Raw genomic sequence first — 25,919 nt, 5'->3', positions numbered from 1 at the left:
TTCTTTCCTTTCTTATTTAATCACTCCTGCCAACCCTATCACACACTTTTCCTTTTGTTCTTGCCTCCCCTACCCTCCCCCTTTCCCTACCCCTCTACTTGCTTAAATCATCATCATCATCATCATAGGCAGTCCCTCGGAATCGAGGAAGACTTGCTTCCACTCCTAAAGTGAGTTCTTTAATGGCTGAACAGTCCAATGCGAGAGCCATAGACCCTGTTACAGGTGGGACAGACATTCGTCGAGGGAAGGGGTGGGAGGAGCTGGTTTGCCATGCGCTCCTTCCACTGCCTGCGCTTGACCTCTTCACGCTTTTACGTTGTGATTCGAAGAGCTCAACGCCCTCCCGGATGCACTTTCTCCACCTAGGGCGGTCTTTGGCCAGGGTCTCCCAGGTGTCAGTGGTGATGTCGCACTTTACCAGGGAGGCTTTGAGAGTGTCCTTATACCGTTTCCGCTGCCCACCGTTGGCTCATTTACCATGAAGGAGCTCCGCATAAAGCATTTGCTTAGGGAGTCTCGTATCTGGCATGCGAACTATGTGGCCTGCCCAGCGAAGCTGATCGAGTGTGGTCAGTGCTTCAATACTGGAGATGTTAGCCTGGATGAGGACACTAAAGTTGGTGAGCCTGTCCTCCCAGGGAACCTGCAGGATCTTGCGGAGACATCGCTGGTGATATATCTCCGACGACTTGAGATGCTTTCTATACATCGTCCATGCCTCAGATCCATACAGGAGGGCAGGTATTACTACAGTCCTGTCGACCATGAGCTTGGTAGTAGGTTTTAGGGCCTGGTCTTCACTCACTCTTTTTCTCAGATGGCCGAAGGCTGTACTGGCACAATGGAGACAGTGTTGAATCTCTGCATCAATGTCTATTTTGTTGATAAGAGGCTCCCGAGATATGGGAAATGATCCACGTTGTCGAGGGCTGCGCCGTGAATCTTGATGATTGGAGGGCAGTGCTGTGCGGCGGGGACAGGCTGGTGGAGGACTTTTGTCTTATGGATGTTAAGCGTAAGGCCCATGCTTTCATATGCCTCAGTGAATACATTGATTATATCCTGGAGTTCAACCTCAGAATGTGCGCAGATGCAGGCGTCGTCCGCATACTGCAGCTCAACGACAGAGGTTGGGGTGATCTTGGACCTGGCCTGGAGGCGGCGTAGGTTAAACAGCTTCCCACTGGTTCTGTGGTTTAGTTCCACTCCAGCGGGGAGCTTGTTGACTGTGAGGTGGAACATGACGGCGAGGAAGATTGAGAAGAGGGTTGGAGCGATGACGCAGCCCTGTTTGACCCCGGTCCGGACATGAATTGGGTCTGTAATGGATCCGTTGGTAAGGATCACGGCCTGCGTGTCATCGTGAAGCAGGCGAATGATGTTGACAAACTTTTGGGGGCATCCGAAACGGAGGAGGACGCTCCATAGACCCTCATGGTTGGCAGTGTCAAAGGCCTTTGTAAGACCGAAAAAGGCCATGAAAAAGGGCTGGCGCTGCTCCCTGCATTTTTCCTGCAGCTGTCGCGCTGCAAAGATCATGTCTGTTGTGCCCCATAGGGGACAAAATCTGCACTGTGATTCCGGGAGGAGCTCCTCGACCACAGGGAGAAGACGATTGACGAAAACTCTAGCGACAACTTTCCCAGTGACTAATAGCAGAGAGATTCCCCTGTAGTTGCCGCAGTCGGACTTGTCCCCTTTTTAAAAAATGGTCACAATCACTGCATCTCTCAGATCTCCCAGCATGCTCTCCTCCCTCCAGATGAGAGAGATGAGGTCATGTATCCATGCCAACAGCACCTCGCCGTCATACTTTAGCACCTCAGCAGGGACTCCATTCCCACCCGTAGCCTTGTTATTCTTGAGCTGTTTTATGTCTTTGCCTACCTCGTGCAATGTTGGGGTTTCACTGAGTTGGTGGCGGGTCGCATGCTGCGGGATGGAGTCGAGAACACTCGAGTCAATGGTAAAGTCTCGATTGAGGAGATCTTCAAAGTGATCCTTCCATCGGGTCCTGACAGCCTTGGTTTCCTTGATGAGTGTTTCCCCGTTCTTGGCCAGGAGTGGGGTGGGGCCTTGGGAGTTTGGACCGTAGGTGGCCTTGACTGCCGTGAAGAATCCTTGAATATCGTGGCTGTCGGCCAGTTGTTGTATCTCCTGTGCTTTTTCCATCCATCATCTGTTCTTTAGGTCCCGGGTTTTTTGTTGGACCTGAGCCTTGAGCCATCTGTAATATTGTTTTGCAGCTCCCGAGTTGGGTTGTTGCTTGAGGCTCAGAATTGCTTTGCGCTTGTGATCTATTAGTTCTTCAATCTCCTGATCATTTTCATCAAACTAGTCCAGATGTTTTCTGGTTGAGTGACCAAGTGTCTCTTCACAGGCACTGGTTACAGAGGCCTGGAGAGCAGACCAAGCGCTATGGGCATTCAGCATCTCAGGCTCATCAAGGCACGCCAGATTGGCTGTGAGCTGCAGGCTGAATAGGGCTCTCTTAGCTGGGTTTCTAAGTGCTCCGGCATTAACTTTTTTACGGAACTGCTTCTGCTGTCCCCTCTGCTTTGGGGCAACGTTAATGTCGATGATGGATCGGATTAGGCGGTGGTCCATCCAGCAGACGTCAGCTCCTGTCATGGCGCGGGTGATGCGCACATCCTTGCGATCCCTGGCTCGGATACTTGCTTAAAACTTGTTGTATCTCTAACTTTTTTCCAGTTCTGACGAGAGGTAATCGACCTGAAACGTTAACTCTGTTTCTCTCTCCACAGAGGCTGGCTGACCCGCTGAGTGTTTCCAGCATTTTCTGCTCTTATTTCAGGTGTCCAGCCTCTGCAGTGTTTTGTCTTTGTCTTATTGTCCCTTCCTCCCTTTGGAGTAAGCAACTTGCCTTTGCCCAGTGATCCCCTGGCAGCACACTCGATAGTAACCAGTTGCCAGGTTCCAGCTTTCAGCATCCTACCCTTCCCACGGCAATGTGCACTGGCACTTCAAGTTCCACTCCAGAGACTCAAGCACATAATCCAGGCTGACACTCCAATGCAGTGCTGAGGGAGCGTCGCACTGTCGGAGCTGCCGTCTTTCAGATGAGATGTTAAACCGAGGCCCCATCTGCTCTCTCAGGTGAATATAAAAGATCCCATGGCACTATTTCGAAGAAGAGTCAGACTGCTTGTCCGACATCCAGTTCTGGATGGGAAAAAATCTTCACTGAAGCCATTGTTTTAAGTCCCCACCACAATCTCCAGTCCCTAGCCACTGACTGCATCTATCTCCCTAACACTTGTCTGAGGGTGAACCAGACTGTTCGCAACTTTGGTGTCATATTTGACCCTGAACTGAGCTGCCGACCACATATCCGCAGCATAACTAAGACCACCTGTTTCCACCTCCATAACATTGCCCATCTCCACCCTTGCCTCAGCTCATAAGAACATAAGAAATAGGAGCAAGATAAATTAATGGCTGATCTGTTTGCTGAAACCCTCATCCCTGCCTTTGTTACTTCTAGACTTGACTATTCCAACACACTCCTGGCTGGCCTCCCATATTCTACGCTCTGTAAACTTGAGGTCATCCAAAACTTGCCATCAAGTCCCGCTCACCCATCAGTCCTATGCTCGTCGACCTACATTGGCTCCTGATTTCAAAATTCACATCCTTCTTTTCAAGTTCTTGCCCATCACAACCTCTAAGCTCCGCCAGCCCCACAAGCCTCCGAGATATCTGTGCTCCTCTAATTCTGCCCTCTTGAGCATCCCTGATAAAATAAAAAAATGTCTCCTCATCTCACTTCTGGTTGTTTTGCCAATTATCTTCAATCTACCTCCTCTGGTTATCGACCCTTCTGCCATTGCAAACAGTTTTTCCTTATTCACTCTACGAAAACTCTTCCTGATTTTTAACACCTCAATTAAATCTCCCCTTAATGCTTTCTGCTCTAAAGAGAGCGAGGTTGCAATTCATGAAGATCTCTCACCTTGACAAATAACGATATTCACAAAACAAAAATGTAAAAAAAAGAAAATTGGAATTTTTGCTTTTTATTCCAAGGTAGACCAGACCACTGGAGGCGCGCGGCAGCTGTGACATGATAGAGGGAGCAGAGCTGGAACAAATTCAGTTTCTATGACGTTGATTCACCTGGGGTTCCATGGCCTCCAGGCAGACTTTCTTTTGATGCTCTCACCAAAATAGGCTATTACTGAAAAACGGTCATGTAATCTTAATACCAGATGCAAGCAAAGTGTATCTAGGATATCCTGTTAGCAAGCTAAGCCTGGTAACATCCCAATGATATTGTTATGGTTGTGCCCATTGAGGTGAGAGGTGAAACGGGGTAATAGAATAATTTGCCATCTTTTGCACCCAGCATCAACATCAAGAACTACCATGTCAGGTATAGCACAGGAGAAATGTGCAAATGTTGTTATTTAAGAGAGTAAGGTGTAGGGTCGAAGGCCAAAGTATAGCACATACCGAGGTCAACAAGAATGCTGATAATCCAGAGAATGTGCGTTCAACTTAAAATCTGGAAAGATAAAGCTAGTACCAGTAAAAGTGACCAGTAAAATTGTATCAATGTGATATAACTCTGGCACAAATGTTATTGGTACTACATTCAGAATGTAAATATAAGAACATAAGAAATAGGAGCAGGAGTAGGCTATACGGCCCCTTGAGCCTGCTCCGCAATTCAATACGATCATGGCTGATCCAATCATAGACTCAGGTCCACTTCCCCGCCCGCTCCCCATAACCCCTTATCAGTTAAGAAAATGTCTATCTCTGTCTTAAATCTACTCAATGACCCAATTTCCACAGCTCTCTGAGGCAGCAAATTCCACAGATTTACAACCCTCTGAGAGAAGAAATTCCTCCTCATCTCAGTTTTAAATGGGCGGCCCCTTATTCTCAGATTATGTCCTCTAGTTCTAGTCGCCCCTATCAGTGGAAACATCCTCTCTGCATTCACCTTGTCATGCCCCCTCATAATCTTATACATTTCGATAAGACCACCTCTCATTCTTCTGAATTCCAATGTGTATAGGCCCACCTACTCAACCTTTCCTCATAAATCAACCCCCTCATCTCCGGAATCAACCTAGTGAATCTTCTGTGAACTGCCTCCAAAGCAAGTATATCCTTTCTTAAATATGGAAACCAAAACTGCATGCAGTATTCCAGGTGTGGCCTCACCAATACCTTGTATAACTGTAGCAAGACTTCCCTGCTTTTATACTCCATCCCCTTTGCAATAAAGGCCAAGATTCCATTGGCCTTCCTGATGACTTGCTGTACCTGCATACTAACCGTTCGTGCTTCATGCACAAGTACCCCCAGGTCCTGCTGTACTTCAGCACTTGGCAATTTTTCTCCATTTAAATAATAACTTGCTCTTTGATTTTTTTTCTGCCAAAGTGCATAACCTCACACTTTTCAACATTATACTCCATCTGCCAAATTTTTGCCCATTCACTTAGCCTGTCTATGTTCTTTTGCAGATTTTTTGTGTTCTCCTCACACATTGCTTTTTCTCCCATCTTTGTATCATCAGCAAACTTGGCTACGTTACAAGTCATTAATATAGATTGTAAATAGTTGGAGTCCCAGCACTGATCCCTGTGTTACCCCACTAGTTACTGATTGCCAACCCGAGAATGAACCATTTATCCCGACTCTCTGTTTTCTGTTAGTTAGCCAATTCTCTATCCATGCTAATCTATTACCCCCAACCCCGTGAACTTTTATCTTGTGCAGTAACCTTTTATGTGGCACCTTGTCAAATGCCTTCTGGAAGTCCAAATACACCACATCCACTGGTTCCCCTTTATCCACCCTGTCCATTACATCCTTAAAGAATTCCAGCAAATATGTCAAACATGATTTTCCTTTCATAAATTCATGCTGTCTCTGCCTGACCGAATTATGTTTTTTCCAAATGTCCTGCCACTGCTTCTTTAATAATGGACTCCAACATTTTCCCAACCACAGATGTTAGGCTAACTGGTCTATAGTTTCCTGCTTTTTGTCTGTCTCCTTTTTTAAATGTGGGTTTTACATTTGCGGTTTTCCAATCTGCTGGAACCTCCCCAGAATCCAGGGAATTTTGGTAAATTACAACCAATGCATCCACAATCCCCGCCGCAACTTCTCTTAAAACCCTAAGATGCAAGCCACCAGGTCCAGGGGATTTATCTGCCTTTAGTCCCATTATCTTACTGAGCACCACCTCCTTAGTGATTGTGATTGTGTTAAGTTCTTCCCCCCCTATAGCCCCTTGACTATCCACTGTCGGGATATTGTTAGTGTCCTCTACCGTAAAGACTGATACAAAATATTTGTTCAGAGTTTCTGCCATCTCCATGTTCCCAATTACTAATTCCCCGGTCTCATCCTCTAAGGGGCCAACATTTACTTTAGCCACTCTTTTCCTTTTTATATACCTATAGAAACTCTTGGTATCTGTTTTTATATTTTGTGCTAGTTTACTTTCAGTCTATCTTCCTTGACACTACATTGACACTGTAACTAAAGCTACAGCTGTCAGATTATCATAAAAAACAAACTGCTTCACTAATGAGCTTTAGGGAAGAAAACCGGCCCATGTGCGACCTATATTATCCATCTGAACAGGTAGATAGGGCCTCTGAGACAGCCTGGTCCACTCCTCAATCACCCCAACACCTCCTCCCCTTCCCACGGCACCTTCCCATGCAAGTGCAGGAGATGCAACACCTGCCCTTTTACCTCTTCCCTTCCCACCGTCTAGGGCCCAAACACTCCTTCCAGGTGAAACAGCGATTTACTTGTACTTCTTGCAAATTAGTATACTGTATTCACTGCTCACGATTTGGTCTTCTCTACATTGGGGAGACCAAACGCAGATTGGGTGACCACTTTGCGGAACACCTCTGTTCAGTCCGTCCGGGTGACACCGAGCTTCCAGTCGCCTGTCACTTTAATTCCCCGCTCTGCTCCTACTCTGATCTCTCTGTCTTCAGCCTCTTACACTGTTCCAATGAAGCTCAACGAAAGCTCAAGGAACAGCAGCTCATATTTCAATAAGGCACTTTACAGCCTTCTGGACTCAACATCGAGTTCAACAATTTCAGACCATAACCCCTGCCCCTGTTTTTTTCCCACGGCAGCTGTTGATGATTCTGCCATTCCCATTTACACCTCATCCTGACTCATCTTTTGTTTCTTTACTTGCCCCATTACCATCTCCATTTGCTTTGCACCAACGTCCCTTTTGTCTTTTAATCTCTCCTGCTTTCCACCCTATCACAGGCCTTCCCCTTTGTTCTTTCCTCCCCTCCCCCCTTTCCCTTTCCCAACACTTGCTTAAACATCTGTTAGATCTCTGACCTTTTCCAGTTCTGACAAAGGGCCATCGACCTGAAACGTTAACTCTGTTTCTTTCTCCACAGATGCTGCCTGAACTGCTGAGTATTTCCGGCATTTACTGTTTTTATTATAGACAGGGCCTTAGCTTAATATCTCATCCAAAAAAAAGTAGCTAACCCAAAAGGCAACTCGACCTATCCAGTCTACCCTCATCATTTGAAGCCTCGGCACAGACTGTTCTCACAGACCTTACACCGGCCTACTCACAGCATCCTTCCACATCCTTCCCCAATCCACTAATCTATACCTTTTCATTTTTTTGATGTGTCAGTTGGCATTGGGAGATGGTCAGGGTGGCAGTACTACCAACGGGTCAAACGCATTGGGACTCCACCAGAGTTTTCACTCCAACATTTAACAAAGCAAGGGTCAATTTGAAGCACTGGAATTTCAAGCATGCCATGGCAAGTTTAGAAGGAAATGGTTACAACAACAACTTGTATTCATATAGCACCTTTAATGTAGTGCAGCGTCCCAAGGTGCTTCACAGGAGTGTTATAAGAAAAAACAAATAAATTTGACACCGAGCCAAATTGCGGCAGAAGCTTGATCAAAGAGGTAGGTTTTAAGGAGCGTCTTAAAGCAGGAAAGCGAGGGAGAGAGGCAGAGAGGTTTAGGGAGGGAATTCCAGAGCTTGGGGCCTTTGAAACAGAAGGCAAGGCCACCAATGGTTGAACGATTATAATCAGGGATGCTCAAGAAGGCAGCATTAAAGGAACGCAGACATCACCGAGGGTTGTGAGGCTGGAGGAGATTACAGAGATCGGGAGGGGCGAGTCCATGGAGAGATTTGTTAACAAGGATGATAATTTTGAAATCGAGGCGTTGCTTAACCGGGAGCTAATGTAGGCCAGCGAGCACAGAGGTGATGGGTGAGCGGGACTTGGTGCTTACTTCCAGAAAGAGAGTTATGCCAATGAATCGCTTAGAAAGGAATGATCAGACTTCTTGGAGCAATCTAGAAGGAACCATCTATGAAGACTAACATAGTTACCACTGACCAGAATTTGCTAACTTTGATCAAATGTGTTCGCGTGGTTTCTTCATCTGACCTCCTGCCTCCAACTGCCCCGCTCCCACGCTCTCACCATTGGTCGTCCCACACCAATTGAAAAGGAAATGATTCTTTGCAACTGGATTCGACGATTCTTGACTCTCAGTGAAGCAGCCTATTTTTTTCCCCATCACCAATTTTTTTATCACTAATGTGTTCAAAGAAAATGAAAAAAAGCCTCAGAACTTTTGTTTAACACCCCTGTGATCTTTCTCCTCGGTTTTTGCTCGTCCTGGAGATCAATCTTCAATTCCTGGAAAATCCTGGCCAGTTGGCAGTCCTACACTGAATTTTTCCATTGGGATAGTGTCACACCAGTGTAGCATCAAGCATTTGAATTTCATTTGAGTGTGGTGACGAAGTGCTGGACTTAGGGCAGGGTGTTTTGAGTCCCACTTTGTATTGAGAATATGTTCCTCAGCACTAAGCCAATATAAAAAGAAAAACTTGGATTTATATAGTGCCTTTCACGACCACCAGACATCTCAAAATGTTTTACAGCCAATTTATTTATTTTTTGAAGTGTAGTCACTGTTGTAATGTGGGAAACGCAGCAGCCAATTTGCACACAGCAAGCTCCCATAAACAGCAATGTGATAATGACCAGATAATCTGTATTTTTGTTATGTTAATTGAGGGATGAATACTGGCCAGCACACTGGGGATAACTCCCCTGCTTTTCCTCGAAACAGTGCCATGGGATCTTTTACGTCCACTTGAGAGAGCAGAAGGGGCCTCATCCGAAAGACGGCACCTCTGACAGTGCAGCACTCCCTCAGCACTGCACTGGAGTGTCAGCCTAGATTTTTTTTGTGCTCAAATCCCTGGAGTGGGACTTGAACCCACAACTTTCTGACTCAGAGGCGAATGTGCTATCCACTGAGCCTCATCTGACACTGTGTGACATTTAATGCGGGCTATCGCTTTGACGACAGTTATAAAAAAAGCATAAAGTGCTGGATAAACGGTGCAGATCAATCAGCATCGAAACGAGAAGCAACAGATTAACAATTTGGGTGGTTCCCTCATTTAAAGCAACCGAGAAAATACGAGGTAATTATCCTGCATATATTTCCCACATTTTCTGTTCTCGGTTCTGATTTCCAGCATTCCCACTTTTTCAATCTCTCCTTGGCATTTGTTGTTATCGTCAACGGGGACACGGATTTGGAGGAGTTCCCAATCCCAGTAATGGCGACATACTCATTTGAAACGAAGCAATCAAAAAGAAAGAAAGACTTGCATTTATAAAGCGCCTTTCACAACCACCATACGTCTCAAAGAACTTTACAGCCAATGAAGTACTTTTTGGAGTGTAGTCACTGTTGTAATGTGGGAAACGCAGCAGCCAGTGGGCGCACAGCAAGCTCCCACAAAGAGCAACGCGATAGTGACAACATAATCTGTTTTTGTTATCTTGATTAACCCCAATCATTAACCTCAGGTTAATTATGAGCTGCTGATATTCGGGCAAATCAGAGGTGAAATAGCAGGTGCACGGGGTGCCCCATGCATATTCCCATGGCCAATCAAGGGCCCAAGGCATCTTCGAACAGTACATTATTGCCACATTGCATTGTCGGCTTCCAATGTGACAATGGGGGGGATTGTACCATTTAACAATGCATTGAAGCCCAAGGGCAGCCTTTGCAAAATCAGGAGTATCATGGTTAGTAAACGTTTCACTCGGGTCTCCATTCACTCCTTAAACTTGTATGGTTTCAGCTCCAGCCGTAACAAAGTCCGGTCTGTCTGTGGGTCTTTCCTTTGGGGTCCAATCAATCTTTTAAAAAAAAATAAAACAATGCTGTGTTACAGTAAAGGGCACCTTACAGAGAAAGAGTAATATTCAAGGACACAATTGGTCTGGTATCAGAGTGAAGAGCACAGAATAGGGGCAGATCATTGTTATTTTAAAATGTTCTTTTCGCTTCACTTTCTGCTAATTGTCTCTCCGTTCCCATCTCACCCGAAGAGATTCACCAGCACTCAATATCCACTCTACCAGCAAAATGTACCATCGACAGGATGCACTGCAGCAACTCACTCAAACAACAACAACATGTATTTATATAGTGCCTTTAACATAGTGAAACGGCCCAAGGCGCTTCACAGGAGTGTTATGAGATAAACATATTTGACACCGAGCCGCATAAGTAGAAATTAACACAGGTGACCGAAAGCTTGGTCAAAGAGGTAGGTTATAAGGAGCATCTTGAAGGAGGAAAGAGAGGTAGAGAGGCAGAGCAGTTCAGGCAGGGAGTTCCAGAGCTTGAGTTCTAGGCAACAGAAGGCACGGTCACCAACGGTTGAGCGATTATAATCAGGGGTGCTCAAGAGGGCAGAATTAGAGGAGCGCAGACATCTCAGAGGGGTGTGGGGCTGGAGGAGATTACAGAGATAGGGAGGGGTGAGGCCATGGAGGGATTTGAAAACAAGAAAGAAACCTCCTTTGATAGTGTCTAACAGATGCATGCAGGAGAATGGCAGTCAGGCCTATCTCAGCTCCCAAACACAAAGTGAAATGACTCTGCTAAAGCAAACTATTGAACAGAATTATCATTCCTAATTATTTTACCCTCCTCCTCTGGGTATACACAGGAAGGATGTATCAGCTGCCTCGGGCCTTAAGCTCTGGAATTCCCTCCCTTCTACACTCAAGGGAATACAAGCCTAGTCTGTGCAACCAGTCCTCATAATTTAACCCTTTTAGCCCCGGTATTATTTTAGTGAATTTACTCTGCACCCCCTTCAAGGCCAAGATATACTCTTGAGGGATCCCACAACAACAACTTGCATTTATATAGCGCCTTTAACATAGTAAAACGTCCCAAGGCGCTTCACAGGCATGTTAGCAAACAGAATTTGACACCGAGCCTCATAAGGAGATGTTAGGATAGACAAAGAGTTTAAAGGAGAATCTTCAAGGAGGAGAGAGAGGTGGAGAGGATTAGGAGGGAATACCAGAGCTTGGAGCCTCGACAGCTGAAGGCACGGCCACTGTAATGTATTTGCTTCATGGGTTCTTTGCTGACGAATTCATAGCAACACATTGCTATTAAGAACTAGTTGGTTTATTAGCAAAGGTTTAACAATCACACTACACATTAACAGTTCATCCACCAGGCTCACAACCACCTGGCTAAGCCACTCACAATGCAACAGCTCTACACACCTGGGTGCATACATTATAGCCACCAATGGTGGAGCGATGAAAAAAGGGTCATACTGCAGCCACTGTTCTACTTGCAACCTACTCCACGTGTTGGTAACTCTCAAACTATTAGCTTTAACGAAGGCAATTCGAGATTGGGGGATGGGGGTGGGCAGTGGGCCCTTGTAGCACGGGTTTTAGATAGAGAAAAGTACTTTGGAGGGTCGAAGTTAGGGCCAGAAGGGGCTTAGACAGTGGGAGGGGAAGTTTGAGGGAGAGAGAGTTGAAGGATGGCAGCAGATGGCCAGAGGAAGGATTGTTCGGAGAGATCTCCCTAGGGAGCTGCTATCCCATCACCATCCCATCAATAAATAAACTCCACAAGACAAAGGTCCTTCACCAACCTGACCCCGCCACACAGCACTGCCTCCCATCAAGTCATCAAGATCCATGGCATGGCCCTGGACAACATGGACCACTTTCCATACCTCAGGAGCCTATTAACAGCAAGGGCAGACATTGACACCGCCTCCAAGGTTCAACACCACCTCCAGTGCGCCAGCGCAGCCTTCGGTCGCTTGAAGAAGAGAGTGTTCGAAGATCAGGCCCTCAAATCTGGCACCAAGCCTATGGTCTACAGGGCTATAGTGATACCCGCCCTCTTTTATGGCTCAGAGACGAGGACCATGTGCAGTAGACACCTCAAATCGCTGGTGAAATACCAGCCGCGATGCCTCCACAAGATCTTGCAAATCCCCCTGGGAGGACAGACGCACCAACATCAGTGTTCTTGATCAGGCCAACATCCCCAGCAACGAAGTGCTGACCACACTCGACCAGCTCCGCTGGGCGGGCCACATTGTCCGCATGCCGGACACAAAACTCCCAAAGCAAGCGCTCTAATTGGAACTCCTACGCGGCAAGCGAGCCCCAGGTAGGCAGAGGAAACGTTTCAAGGACACCTTCAAAGCCTCCTTGCTAAAGTGCAACATCCCCACTGACACCTGGGAGTCCCTGGCCAAAGACCGCCCTAAGTGGAGGAAGAGCATCCAGGAGGGCGCTGAGCACCTCGAGTCTCGTCGCCGAGAGCATGCAGAAACCAAGCGCAGGCAGCGGGAGGAGTGTGCGGCAAACCAGGCTCCCCACCCACCCTTTCCTTCAACCATTGTCTGTCCCACCTGTGTCAGAGACTCTAATTCCCGTAATGGACTGTATAGTCACCTGAGAACTCACTTTTAGAGTGAAGCAAGTCTTCCTCGATTTCGAGGGATTGGCTATGATGATGATGATGATCTTTAATGAGCTGACATGTAAACAGTATTTACAGAAAACCACCCAATAAGCAGGAACAAAAGAGACCCTTAAGTTCAGTCAAACTACTATTCGTGTAGACACTAAAGTGCCTTGGGCTTAGGAGGCTACAGACTCAAGACACGCCCAGAAACTGGAGAGCTTTTTTCTTTCAACCCTACCACACCCCCAGTCCTAAAGAAGGAATCAGGGTTGGGTATGATTCGATAGGCACCAGCTGCGTTCCAGTCAGCCAGTCAAGGGTTAATGGAGCATAAATGGTCCACGCAGCCCATCCAGCATGGGCCATATCAAGTAATGCAGCAGCGTTAACGACAGTGATGAGGCATTTAAACCCTTGGTATAGGCTCCTGACATAGATGGGGTGTCTAAAACCAGGGGCCATAAATACAAGATAGTCACTAATAAATCCCTGGGAAAATTTATTGTTAATTCTTTCATGGGCTGTGGGCATCAATGGCAAGGCCAACATTTTTTGCCCATCCCTAATTGCATTTGAGAAGGTGATGGGGAGCCACCTTATAAAACTGAGTGGCTTGTTAGACCATGTCAGAGGGCAGTTAAGAGTCAACCACACATTACTGTGGGTCTGGAGTCACATATAGGCCAGAGCGGGTAAGGATGGGAGATTTCCTTCCCTAAAGGACATTAATGGTTTTTATGACAATCCGGTAATTTCATAGTCACCAAATACGAGCATTTTAATTACAGATTTATTTAATTAACAGAATTTAAATCCAGCTGCCTTGGTGCGATTTGAACTCGTGTCTCTGGATCAAGGCCCCGAAATTCACAGTCCGGGGAAGGACTGTTACTGCCTGTTTGCGGCGGCCAATCATCAAAATCGAATGGCCACCACTTTGGGCTCGACTGGCCGCCCCGACATAGGTTGGGCCCGGGAGGTCTTGCAGCGGTGTGGGCCATCGACGACTCTCGTGGCGGTGTGGGGCTTGCGGCAGTAGTGACCTGCTAAAAGTGCGCACCACTGCCACTCCACCCCCGGACCCATTTACAGCGTGAAGAAGCCGACGCTTTAGCTGACGGCGCCCCCGCCAACTTTTAGGGCCATGCAGAGTGGCAGAGATCTCGGAGCCTTGGGAACGGAGAGAGACAAGAAGGAAGATCCAAACCTGAGGATGTTCAGCACAGAATCCACACACAAGGGGAGAGAGAGGGGGAAAGAGAGAGGGTGAGAGAGGGAGATTGAGAGGGTGAGAAAGAGAGAAAGGGAGGGAGAGAGACAGTGGCATAACTAGAGGATGTGGGCCCCAATGCAAACATAGATTTTTTTTTAAAATCATAGGACGACAGGGAAAAGTGCAGCCGGCCAGGGAAGACCCAGCGCAGCCATTCCTCAAGTGAGGTGGTCTGGGGGGCCGAAGAGGGAGTTCAGGGTCTGGGGGAGCCGGTGTGAGGGGGAGCTGGGACCGGCGTGAGGGAGGGTTTAGGGGGTGGGGGGTTACCGCGGGGTCCGGGAGCGGAGCTGAGCCGGGAGTAGACGGCGGGACGATGGCGCTCCAGGCTCGGGCTCTGTATGATTTCCAGAGCGAGAATGTGGGCGAGATCTCGGTGCGGGAGCACAAGGTGCTGACCGTGTACAGCGAGCACGACATCGAGGGCTGGCTGGAGGGGGCCAACAGGCACGGCCAGAGGGGCCTCTTCCCGGCCTCGTATGTGCACATCCTGCGGGCTGGGAGTGGGGACGCCGCTGCACCCGGTATCGATGCCGGTGCCGCCGAGCCCCCCACCCCCCCACCTCCCGCTATACCAACATGCCGACTGGCGGCTACAACAGCCCGGTGCTGCCTCAGCCCCCCAGCGGCTTCTCCCTGCCAGCCTGCCCCGTCGCCAGCACTTCTGGCCCACGCCTCTCGCCCAAACAGGCAGCTGCTGCGGCGGTCTCGGGGGGCCTGGTCCTGGCGGGGCTGCAGCACCAGGTGTCAGGCAGTGGCGACAACGACGACTGGGACGATAACTCGACGGTGGCGGACAAGTCGCTGTCCGGGGACAGCGGGTGCGGGGGCGGAGGCGACGGCGGAAGGTTCTCGGATTTCGACGGGACGGATCGTTATCGAGTGAGCACGGGGGCCGGCGGCCGGAATGTCGGGGGGGTCGGTGTCCTCCTCCTCCTCCAAAAGCACGGACACAGTCAGCAAGAACCTCAACCGCTTCTCCACCTTCGTCAAGTCGGGCGGCGAGGCGTTCATCCTGGGCGAGGCGGCCGGCTTCGTCCAGGACGGCAACAAGATCTGCGTGGCAGCCGGCCTGTATGGCCCCAAGTGGAAGGAGAATCCTTACCCATTGGCCTGCTCCATCGGCGAGCCCACCAAGTGGACCAAGTTCAAGGGACTCAAGAGCTACATCTCGTACCGCCTGGTGCCCAGCCACATCCAGTGCCCGGTCAACCGGCGCTACAAGCACTTCGACAGGCTGTACGGCCGGCTGGTGGAGAAGTTCCCCGTCATCTCGGTGCTCCACATCACCGAGAAGCAAGCCCCCGGCCGCTTCGAGGAGGACTTCATCTCCAAGTGGAAGGAAGGGCTGACCCTGTGGATGAACCACATGACGAGCCGCCCGGTGCTGGCCCGCTGTGACGCCTTCCAGCACTTCCTCACCTGCAACGATGAGAAGGCTTGGAAGCAGGACAAGAGGAAATCCGAGAAGGACGACATGGTGGGGGGCAACTTCCTCCTGACGCTCAGCACCCCGCAGAGCCCCCTCGACCTGCAGGAGGTGGAGAGCAGGGTCGACAGGTTCCAAACTTTCACCAAGAGGATGGACCAGAGCGTTTTCCAGCTGAGCCACACCGCCGAGTTCTCGAGGAAGCAAGTGGTGGGCCCCCCTTCAGGCGAGGGCCCCAGTGCCACTGCATTGGCTGCATTGGCATAGTTACAGTACTGGAGAGAGAGAGAGAGAGAGGGAGAGGGAGGGAGAGGGAGAGAGAATGGGACGGAAAGGGAGAAGGAATGGGAGGGAGAGAGAGAGAGAGAGAGGGAGAGAGCAAAAAAGAAAGGAGAAAGAGGTAGAAGTGAGGAAAGAGAATGAGAAACAGAATGAGAATGTTTGTTAGGGAGCGAGAGAAATAGAGAGAGAGAAAAGGGGAAAAAAACAGAGAGAGAGAAATAGAGATCCCGAGATTCACAGAGTGAAATCTGAAATCTCAATCCAGGGGCGCAGACTGGAAACGTCGCCCCAGCTCAGCATTCCGAGTGGTAACCCATGGGAATGTGTTCCACCTCCGCCGCCTCCAGGCTAGACCCAAGGTCGTCCCATCCTCTGTCATCGAACTACAGTACGCGGACGATGCTTGCGTCTGCACACACTCGGAGACCAAACTCCAAACCATTGTCAACACCTTCACCGAGGAGTACGAAAACATGGGCCTTGCACTAAACATCCATAAGACAAAGGTCCTCCACCAACCTGACCCCGCCACACAGCACTGCACCCCCGGTTATCAAAATCCACAGTGAGGCCGTGGACAACGTGGACCATTTTCCATACCTCGGGAGCCTACTGTCAGCAAGGGCAGACATTGATGATGACATCCAACACCGCCTTCAGTGTGCCAGCGCAGCCTTCGGTCATCTGAGAAAGAGTTTTTGAAGACCAGGACCTCAAATCTGGCACCAAGCTTATGGTCTACAGGGGTGTAGTGATACCCGCCCTCCTGTATGGGTCAGAGATATGTACTATTTCCGGCAGCCACCTCAAAGCACTAGAGAAGTACCACCAACGCTGCCTCTGCAAGATCCTGCAAATCCAAAAGGGAGGACAGACGCACAAACATCAGTGTTCTCGTTCAAGCCAACATCTCCAGCATCGAAGCACTGACCATGCTCGACCAGCTCCATTGGGCGGGCCACATCGTCCGCATGCCTGACACGAGACTCACAAAGCAAGCACTCTACTCGGAGCCTCGACACGGCAAGCAAGCCCCAGATGAGCAGAGGAAATGCTTCAAGGACACTCTCAAAGCCTCCTTGATAAAGTGCAACATCCCCACCAACACCTGGGAATCCCTAGCCCAAGACCGCCCATGTGGAGGAAGAGCATCGTTGCTGAGAGCATGTAGAAAGCAAATGCAGACAGCGGAAGAAGCGTGCAACAACCCAAGCTCCCCACCCACCCTTTCCTTCAACGACTATCTGCCCCACCCTGTGACAGAGTCTGTAGGACCCACATTGGACTGTTCAGCCACCTGAGAACTCACTTTTAGAATGGAAGCATCCTCAACTTCGAGGGACTGCCTATGATGATCTTACACGTGCCTAACCTGCGACTTCGCCTCAGTGTCTCCCCTGTGACTACCTCATGGGTCTGGGAAGGCTGCTGTGTTCCCTGTGTGGAAGCTGCAGATGTCCTTCTAGGATGCCCTTTAGCAGCTTTGGGCCTGGAAGGGCCGGCTGGAGACTGGTTAACACCCTCCTGGGAGAGTTCAGTCTGATTTGGCTTGGGTGATGCCATGCATGGAGACACTGGCAGAGTGACAGGTCTGAGGTCAGGAATTCTGCGAGTCCGAGGGAATGCATTATCCATATCCTGGCCCGAGGAGCCTCAATAACCCACCGGGCAGCACAATACCACCACCGCCAATCTGAGGGAGCTCAGGTCGGTGTTGTGGTGCCACACCAGAAGGTCCCCCCTGGCCTGTGGTAGACCCAGCCACGAAAGCAACACTGAGGTTTTGGGGGGCATCCGGCTGAGACTGCATGCGAGCAGCCACAGTCTGAAAGCCACCAGATATGACAGCACTTAGACGCTCCGTCGACTCTTGCAGAGCCGTGGACATCCTCTCCAAAGCAGCACCGATACACTCGGTCCCTCGCGCCTATACTGCAATGGCAGCTGCCACATCACCCTAAAGGTGAATCTCCCATGGGAATAACACCTCAATTAAGACTTCAAACTTTCAGCTTTGAAGGGCTAATAAGATTGGAACACTTTTTTGTGGTCAAAAAGCTGAATTTGGATCCAATGGCCGCCCCGCAAACCTTGCGGCACTAATCGGGGAAAAATGACCTTAACACCACCAGCTTTCTGGCTGCACTGAATTTCGGCCCCCATTAGTCCTGTCCTCTGGATTACTGGACCTGTAACATAAGCACTGTGTGACCGTATCCCATAACCACCGTGTGACCGTATCCCATAACCACCGTGTGACCGTATTCCATAACCACCGTGTGACCGTATCCCATAACCACCGTGTGACCGTATCCCATAACCACCGTGTGACCGTATTCCATAACCACTGTGTGACCGTATTCCATAACCACCGTGTGACCGTATCCCATAACCACCGTGTGACCGTATCCCAGAAACCACTATGTGACCGTATCCCATAACCACCGTGTGACCGTATCCCATAACCACCGTGTGACCGTATCTCAGAACCACCATGTGACCGTATCCCATAACCACCGTGTGACCGTATCCCATAACCACCGTGTGACCGTATCCCAGAAACCACTATGTGACCGTATACTATAACCACCGTGTGACCGTATCCCAGACAGTGCTTAGAATGTGGATCTCACTACCGCATGGCGAATAGTATAGATGCATTTAAAGGGAAGCTCGATATATGTACACGAGGGAGAAAGGAATCGAAGTTTATGCTGATAAAATAGGATGCTGCTGATGAGGAGGCTCGTGTGGTGTATAAACATTGGCACAGACCAGGTGGGCTGAACGGTTTGTTTCTGTGCTGTAAATACTACGTAATTCTATGGTATACACAGCGTGAGCATCATCAGAGTGTCAGTCAATGGAAGTAATGCTCGCAGGTCCTTATATGAAGCAATTTGTTACTTTAGGAGTGGAGGAACGCAGCCAACCCACCACCGTGTCTCCATGGCAACCAGCGCCGCCCAATCTCTGGGGGTTATGGCCACTTCACCGCCTGGGCCATAACCTGGCACAGTGGGTGGCCTACCCGCTGTGGAACCCGCCCGATCTTCATCCCATTGATTTCATTCCTCATTTGCCCAGGGAGTCACTCAGAAGAAGCAGTTGAAGAGGTGCCAAGTTAAAAAACAAACAGCCAGGCATCAAGGGGAAGCAACTGGGCAAATCACACTGGTAACATTCACAGAGCGCACAACAGATCAAATAGGTGCGTTGTGCTCGATGTGAACATAGTGCTAAGTATTTCTTTGTCAGTTGTGGCTCAGTGGGTAGCATTCTCGCCTCTGAGTCAGAAGGTTGTGGGTTCAAGTCTCACCTGAGGGACTTGAGCACATAAATCCAAGCTGACACTCCAGTGTAGTGCTGAGGGAGTGCTGCACTGTCGGAGGTGCCCTCTTTCAGATGAGACGTTAAACCGAGGCCCTGTGTGCTCTCTCAGGTGGACGTAAAAGATCACATGACATTATTTCAAAGATGAGCAGGGGAGTTATCCCCAGTGTCATGGCCAATATTTATCCCTCAATCAACATCTCAAAATCAGATTATCCAGTCATTATCACATTGCTCTTTGTTGGAGCTTGCTGTGCGCAAATTGGCTGCTGTGTTTCCTACAGTGCAACAGTGACTACATCCCAAAAAGTACTTCATTGGTTGTAAAGCACTTTGGGGAATCCTGAGGTCATGAAAGGTGCTATATAAATGCAAACCTTTCTTTCTTTCTGATTGTACCAGAATAATACATTAGCCCAGCAAAAGAGGGGCATTGATCATAACTGCTGAAGTGGTCGGGAAAGTGAAGCAGAAGAAGGTGTTACAGGCAGTTTATTCCGTAGATGTGCACAAGAGAGTTCAGGTATAGGGAAACTAGCTTTCCAGGCACGTCTTTGTAAGAGGGCTGTAGTTAAATTAAATAAAAAAATATTTCCAGGTTGGAAGCACAGGTGCACGTTCTTTCTTATGCACTCTCTCATAGCTCTGGCTGTCTTTTCTTGCTCGTTCCTCCGGCTGCCTGGGCCCTAAGCTCTGGAACTCCCTGCCTCTCTACCTCCCTCTCCTCTTTTAATGTCTCATCTGAAAGATGGCACCTCCAACAGTGCAGCTCTCCTGCAGTACTGCACTGGGAGTGACAGCCTGGATGTTTGTGTCTAAGTCCCTGGAGTGGGATTTGAACCCCAACCTTCTAACTCAGAGGCAAGAGTGCTTCTCACTGAGCCACGGCTGACACAGAAAGGTGGAGGATTGAGATTAATTGGATAACTCTTTCAAAGAACCAGCAGAGGCACGATGGACTGAATGACCTCCTTCTGTGCTGCAAGTTTCTATGAGATAAACACTCAGGAACTCTGCACTGCTTTGCAGTCCCAACATAACTCATAATTAATACATTCGATTCACCTCCCACAGCAATTTGCAATAAGCTCACATATAAGCTCCTTATATCTCCTCTACAGTTGGTGTCCATTTCCTCTACTAATAGTATATATCTCCATTACTAATGATGTGAGCCCTGTGCAATACACCTGCCAGCAGAAGATTTTACACAGGGTAGCGGAATCCACCCTTTGACTTGCGCTGCTTCAAGGCATTCGTGACATTCCACTGAACTCAGCACTGTTTACTCTGACCGCCAAGTAATTTCACCCTTCATTAGGGAGAAATTGGAGTAAATTGGATGGAAATAGCCTGTGGAAGTGTAGAGAGACTGAAGTACAATTAGGAACAAGAGTGTGCCCCAGAGTGAAACACAAGAGAGACAGAACAGTTTATACTGGGGAAACCATCTCACTGATGGATCAGCTGTATTTTGACTCAGAAACACGATTGGCTTTAAATGATTGCTAATGGGTCGTTTCTTTAATATTGAGGAAGAATGTAGACTTTGAAGTTCCTCCAAAGCCTTAGTATGGAAAGGCCTGCTACTATATTTAGTTGTCTAAAGCAGAAGGTTTTATCCAGCTATGGCTCAGTGGGTAGAACACTCATAAGAACATAAAAAATAGGAGCAGGAGTAGGCCATTTGGCCCCTCGAGCCTGCGCCACTGTTCAATAAGATCATGGCTGATCTGAACCTGGCCTCAACTCCACTTCCCTGGCTGCTCCCCATAACCCTTGACTCCGCTATCATTCATAACTCTGTCGAAGTCTACCTTAAATATATTCAATGACCCAGCCTCAACAACTCTCTGGGGTAGGGAATTCCAAAGATTCACCACCCTCGGAGAGAAGAAATTCCTCCTCATCTCCATTTTAAATGTATGACCCTTATTCTGAAACTATTCCCCCCTAGTTCTAGATTCTCCCACGAGGAGAAAAATCCTCTCTGCATCTACCCTGTCAAGCCCCCTCAGAATCTTATACTCGCCTCTGAGTCAGAAGGTTGTGGGTTCAAGTCCCACTCCGGGGACTCGAGCATATAAAATCTAGGCTGACACTCCGGTGCAGTGCTGAGGGAGTGCTGCATTGTCGGAGGTACCGTCTTTCAGATGAGGCGTTAAACCAAGGCCCCGTCTGCCCTCTCAGGTGGACGTAAAAGATCCCAAGATTAGTGAAGACAAATGTAGGTCCTTTACAGACAGAAATGGGAGAATTTGTAATGGGGAACAAAGAAATAACAGAATAATTAAATAAATACTTTGGTTCTGTCTTCATGGAAAAGGACACAAATAACATCCCAGAAATGCTAGGGAAGCAAGGGTCTAGTGAGCAAGAGAAATTAAAGGAAATTATTATTAGTAAGAAAATAGTGCTGGAGAAACTAATGGGACTGAAGGCCGATAAATCCCCAGGGCCTGATGACCTGCATTCCAGAGTACTAAAAGAGGTAGCCATGGAAATAGTAGATGCATTGGTTGTCATTTTCCAAAATTCTATAGATTATGCAACAGTTCCTGCAGATTGGAGGGTGGCAAATGTAACCCCATTATTTAAAAAAGGAGGGAGAGAGAAAACAGAGAACTACAGATCGGTTAGCCTAACATCAGTAGTAGGGAAAATGCTGGAGTCTATTATAAAGGATGTGATAACGGCACACTTAGATAATATCAACAGGATTAAACAAAGTCAACATGGATTTATGAAAGGAAAATCATGTTTGACAAACCTACTGGAGTTTTTTGAGGATGTAACTAATAGAATAGATAAGGGAGAACCAGTGGATGTAGTGTATTTGGCTTTTCAGAAGACCTTTGATAAAGTCCCACATAAGAGCTTAGTGTGCAAAATTAAAGCACATAGGATTGGGGGTAATGTATTGGCATAGATTGAAAATTGGTTAACTGACAGGAAACAGAGAGTAGGAATAAACAGGTCTTTTTCGGGATGGCGGGCAGTGACTAGTGGGGTACCACAGGGATCTGTGCTTGGGCCGAGCTATTCACAATATATATAAATGCTTTTGATGAGGGAACCAAATGTAATATTTCCAAGTTTGCTGACGACACAAAACTAGGTGGGATTGTGAGTTGTGAGGAGGATGCAAAGACGCTGCAAGGCAATTTAGATAGGTTGAGTGAGTGGACAAACACATGGCAGATGCAGTATAACATGGATGAATGTGAAGTTATCCACTTTGGTAGGAAAAACATAAGGACAAAGTATTATTTAAATGGTGATGGTTTGGGAAGTGTTGATGTACAGAGGGACCTGGGTGTCCTTGTACACCAGTCATTGAAAGCAAACATGCAGGTGCAGCAAGCAGTTAGGAAGGCAAATGGTATGTTGGTCTTCATTGCAAGAGGATTTGAGTACAGGAGCAAGGATGGCTTACTAAAGTTATATAGGGCCTTGGTGAGACCGCACCTGGAGTATTGTGTGCAGTTTTAGTCTCCTTACCTAAGAAAGGATATACTTTCCATAGAGGGAGAGCAGCGAAGGTTCACCAGACTGATTCCTGGGATGGCAGGACTGTCGGATGAGGAGAGATTGGGTCGACTAGGCCTGTATTCACTAGAGTTTAGAAGAATGAGAGGGGGTCTCATTGAAATGTATAAAATTCTGACTGGGTTGGATAGACTGGATGCGGGGAGGATGTTTCCCCCGGCTGGGAAGTCTAGAACAAGGGGTCACAGTCTCAGGATATGGGGTAGGAAATTTAGGACGGAGATGAGGAGAAATTTTTTCACTAAGAGGGTGGTGAACCTGTGGAATTCTCTACCACAGAAGGTTGTGGAGGCCAAATCACTGAATATAGTTAAGAGGGAGATAGATAGATTTCTAGAAACAAAAGAGTTCAAGGGGTATGGGGAAAAAGCAGGAATATGGTGTTGAGATAGAGGATCAGCCATGATCATATTGAATGGCGGTGCAGACTCAAAGGGCCGAATGGCCTACTACTGCTGCTATTTTCTATGTTTCCATGGCAATATTTCGAAGAAGAGCAGGGGACTAATCCATGGTGTCCTGGGGCCAATATTTATCCCTCAATCAACATAACAAAAACAGATTATCTGGTCATTATCACATTGCTGTTTGTGGGAGCTTGCTGTGTGTAAATTGGCTGCCGCGTTTCCCGCGTTTCCAAAAGTACTTCATTGGCTGTAAAGTGCTTTGAGACGTCCGGTGGTTGTGAAAGGCGCTATAGAAATGCAAGTCTTTCTTTCTTTTCACGTCTGCGTTGAGTTAACTAACCTTAGCCAGAATAGCACATCGGATGCTTAGTGCCTGCTTCTGATTTCCATCCATGGTCACCCGCTGTAAAGGGCACACATGTGATCAAATATCAAATTAGATGCAACACAAACGGCTCCAAAAAGGAGTATTTGACAGAGGCACCAATTCGGTCATTCAGCTTGTTGTCAATCCACCGCAGACAATTACCACTAATTCCACAAGATTGTATCTTGTAACGAAAGCTTCTTGTGAGGTATCTTATCTTTCTGAAAGTCCAGGTAGACAATGTCTACCCTCCTCTGCTAACCTGGTGACCTCTTCAATCAAATTGGTAAAGACAGGGCCTTCTTTTCCAGAGGCCCTGTTGTGCGCCCTCGATATGACCCTGTCTCTCTCTCTCATATAGGGCAATCCTAATGATTCCCTTGAGCATCTTATCTTTTGCTGACATCAAGCTGATGGGCCTATCGTGACCGCTTCTGTCTTATCCTCCTGTTTACAAATTGGAACTAGGCTGGCCTTCTTCCAGTCCAAGGGAGCAGTCCCAGACTCCAGGGAGCCTTTACAAATACGGCCAAGGGGCTTAGACAGCACCATTTCCATCTTCTTAAGGACCCTCGGGTGGATATAAGAACATAAGGAATAGGAGCAGGAGTAGGCCCTTGAGCCTGCTCTGCCATTCTTTAAGATCATGCTTGATCTTATTCTGCAACTTCACTTTATCGTCATAGCCCCATACCCTTTCATTCCTTTGTGTCAGCTGTGGCTCAGTGAGTACCACACGCACCTCTAAATCAGAAGATTGTGGGTTCATAATCCCACTCTAGGAATCTATAGCACAAAAAATCTAAGCTGACTCTCCAGTGCAATGCTGAGGGAGTGTTGCACTGTCAGAGGTGCCATCTTTCAGATGAGATGTTAAACCAAGGCCCTGACTGCTCTATCAATTGGACATAAAAGATCCCACAGCACTATTTTGAAGAAGAGCAGAGGAGTTATCCATGGTGTCCTGGGCAATATTTATCTGACATTCAATATAACCAAAAATAAAGATTATCAGGGTCATTGTCACATGGCTGCTTGTGGGAGCTTGCTGTGCGCAAATTGGCTGCTCCGTTTCCTACATTGCAACAGTGACTACACTCCGACAGTAATTCATTGGTGTAAAATGCTTTGCAACGTTCAGTGGTCATGAAAGGCGCTGTATAAATCCAAGTGTTTCTTTCTTTAGTGCCCAAAAAGAATCCATCTCAGTTTTAAATGTACTCAATGCCTGAGAGTCCACAGCCCTGTGGGGTAGCCCCAGATTGGCATCAGGCCCGATCGATTTTAAACAATACAGTCCCCATCTGCGAATGCAAGTTGCCCACTATACGCGATGGCCAGTCTAACGAGGCAGCGTTAACATTTTAAAATCATTTCAATTATAGCTGCCAGAGAAAGGATGTTTAACATTCACGCGGCAGCATGTGATAGCGATAGTTGAACATTAATAAAAACAAACAGATGGAACAAACACAACAGGCCTGCCAGTACCTGAATGAGAGCAGATGGGCTGATGTCCTGGATGACCACACATCTGGACATTACTAAATTAACTGCAGACAGAAATGATTCAACGTGTGATTCCATCTGTTTCATTTAAGCGGATAGGCCGTAAGCACAAACTCACTGGAAAGATAAAGGAGCCGAAATAGTGAGGCGCTGGGTTTGGGGCGGTCAATTCGAATGATCTGGTATGTTAGCAGCGGGGCTGGAAGTGCCGGCCCTGTGGGGGGGGGGGGGGGAATTGGCCTCTTGGAGGCAAAAAAATGCTGGGGGCAGTAACGGGGCAGTCGCGGGGCGTACCGCTGAGTGCTGTGCGTGCGCCGGTGCGCTAATCGCAGGGCGTGGCACAAAGGCCCCTTCGTGTGCCGAGCCCCGGGGGCAGTTCCGGGTGGGGGGGGGGGGGGAGCGCTCTGGCTGCTGCGCCCAGATGAAAACCGTTTAGCACCCTATGTGCGCATCCCGGAGGCACTGACGGGTCTTTGTCAGATGTGCATTTTCTGCCCCAAAGTGTTCTCTCCCTGTGCTTCAGTCAGTCTGTCTGAAATAAACGGAACATTTAAGAAGTTGCAACTTCAAAATTGATGTTAACATAAATGCATAATGATTATTGCTTTTTTGGCCGATTTAAGTGACTGCCTGTTTTAAGCGTGGATAATGTAAGTGGTGGGTAATGTATCTTCATCGATTGTAATATTAGCAATGTTACTGTTAACAGCACCATTTCGTGCTGTCAGTTGTGCATCATATTCACAACAAATGCTCAAAACCATGAGGAGTCTGGACAGAGTAGATAGAGAGAAACCATTCCTATTATGTATGTACGCACCTTTGGTAATGACTCCACGAGGCAGGGTACGGTACTTAAACTGTGTAGACTGTAGTCCTTTATTTGCAGCTCCTTGAGTGAGGACACCAAGCTGTGAGCTTCCT

The 25,919-nt window shown here is 48.0% G+C and overlaps 1 protein-coding gene and 1 pseudogene across 1 annotated transcript in view; one reads left to right on the top strand and one right to left on the bottom strand.

Moving 5' to 3' along the window:
- sema3b (sema domain, immunoglobulin domain (Ig), short basic domain, secreted, (semaphorin) 3B) overlaps positions 1-25,919 on the bottom strand; it is a 393,889-nt gene that overhangs the window by 327,011 nt on the left and 40,959 nt on the right. The window lies entirely within an intron of this gene.
- LOC139276775 (sorting nexin-18-like) overlaps positions 14,436-25,919 on the top strand; it is a 57,699-nt pseudogene continuing 46,215 nt past the window's right edge.

This window comes from Pristiophorus japonicus, chromosome 12 (genome assembly GCF_044704955.1).
Source record: "Pristiophorus japonicus isolate sPriJap1 chromosome 12, sPriJap1.hap1, whole genome shotgun sequence".
NCBI lineage: Eukaryota > Metazoa > Chordata > Chondrichthyes > Pristiophoridae > Pristiophorus > Pristiophorus japonicus.
Note: the sequence above shows the minus strand (reverse complement) of the source record. Positions and strands in the feature narration are given on the sequence as shown.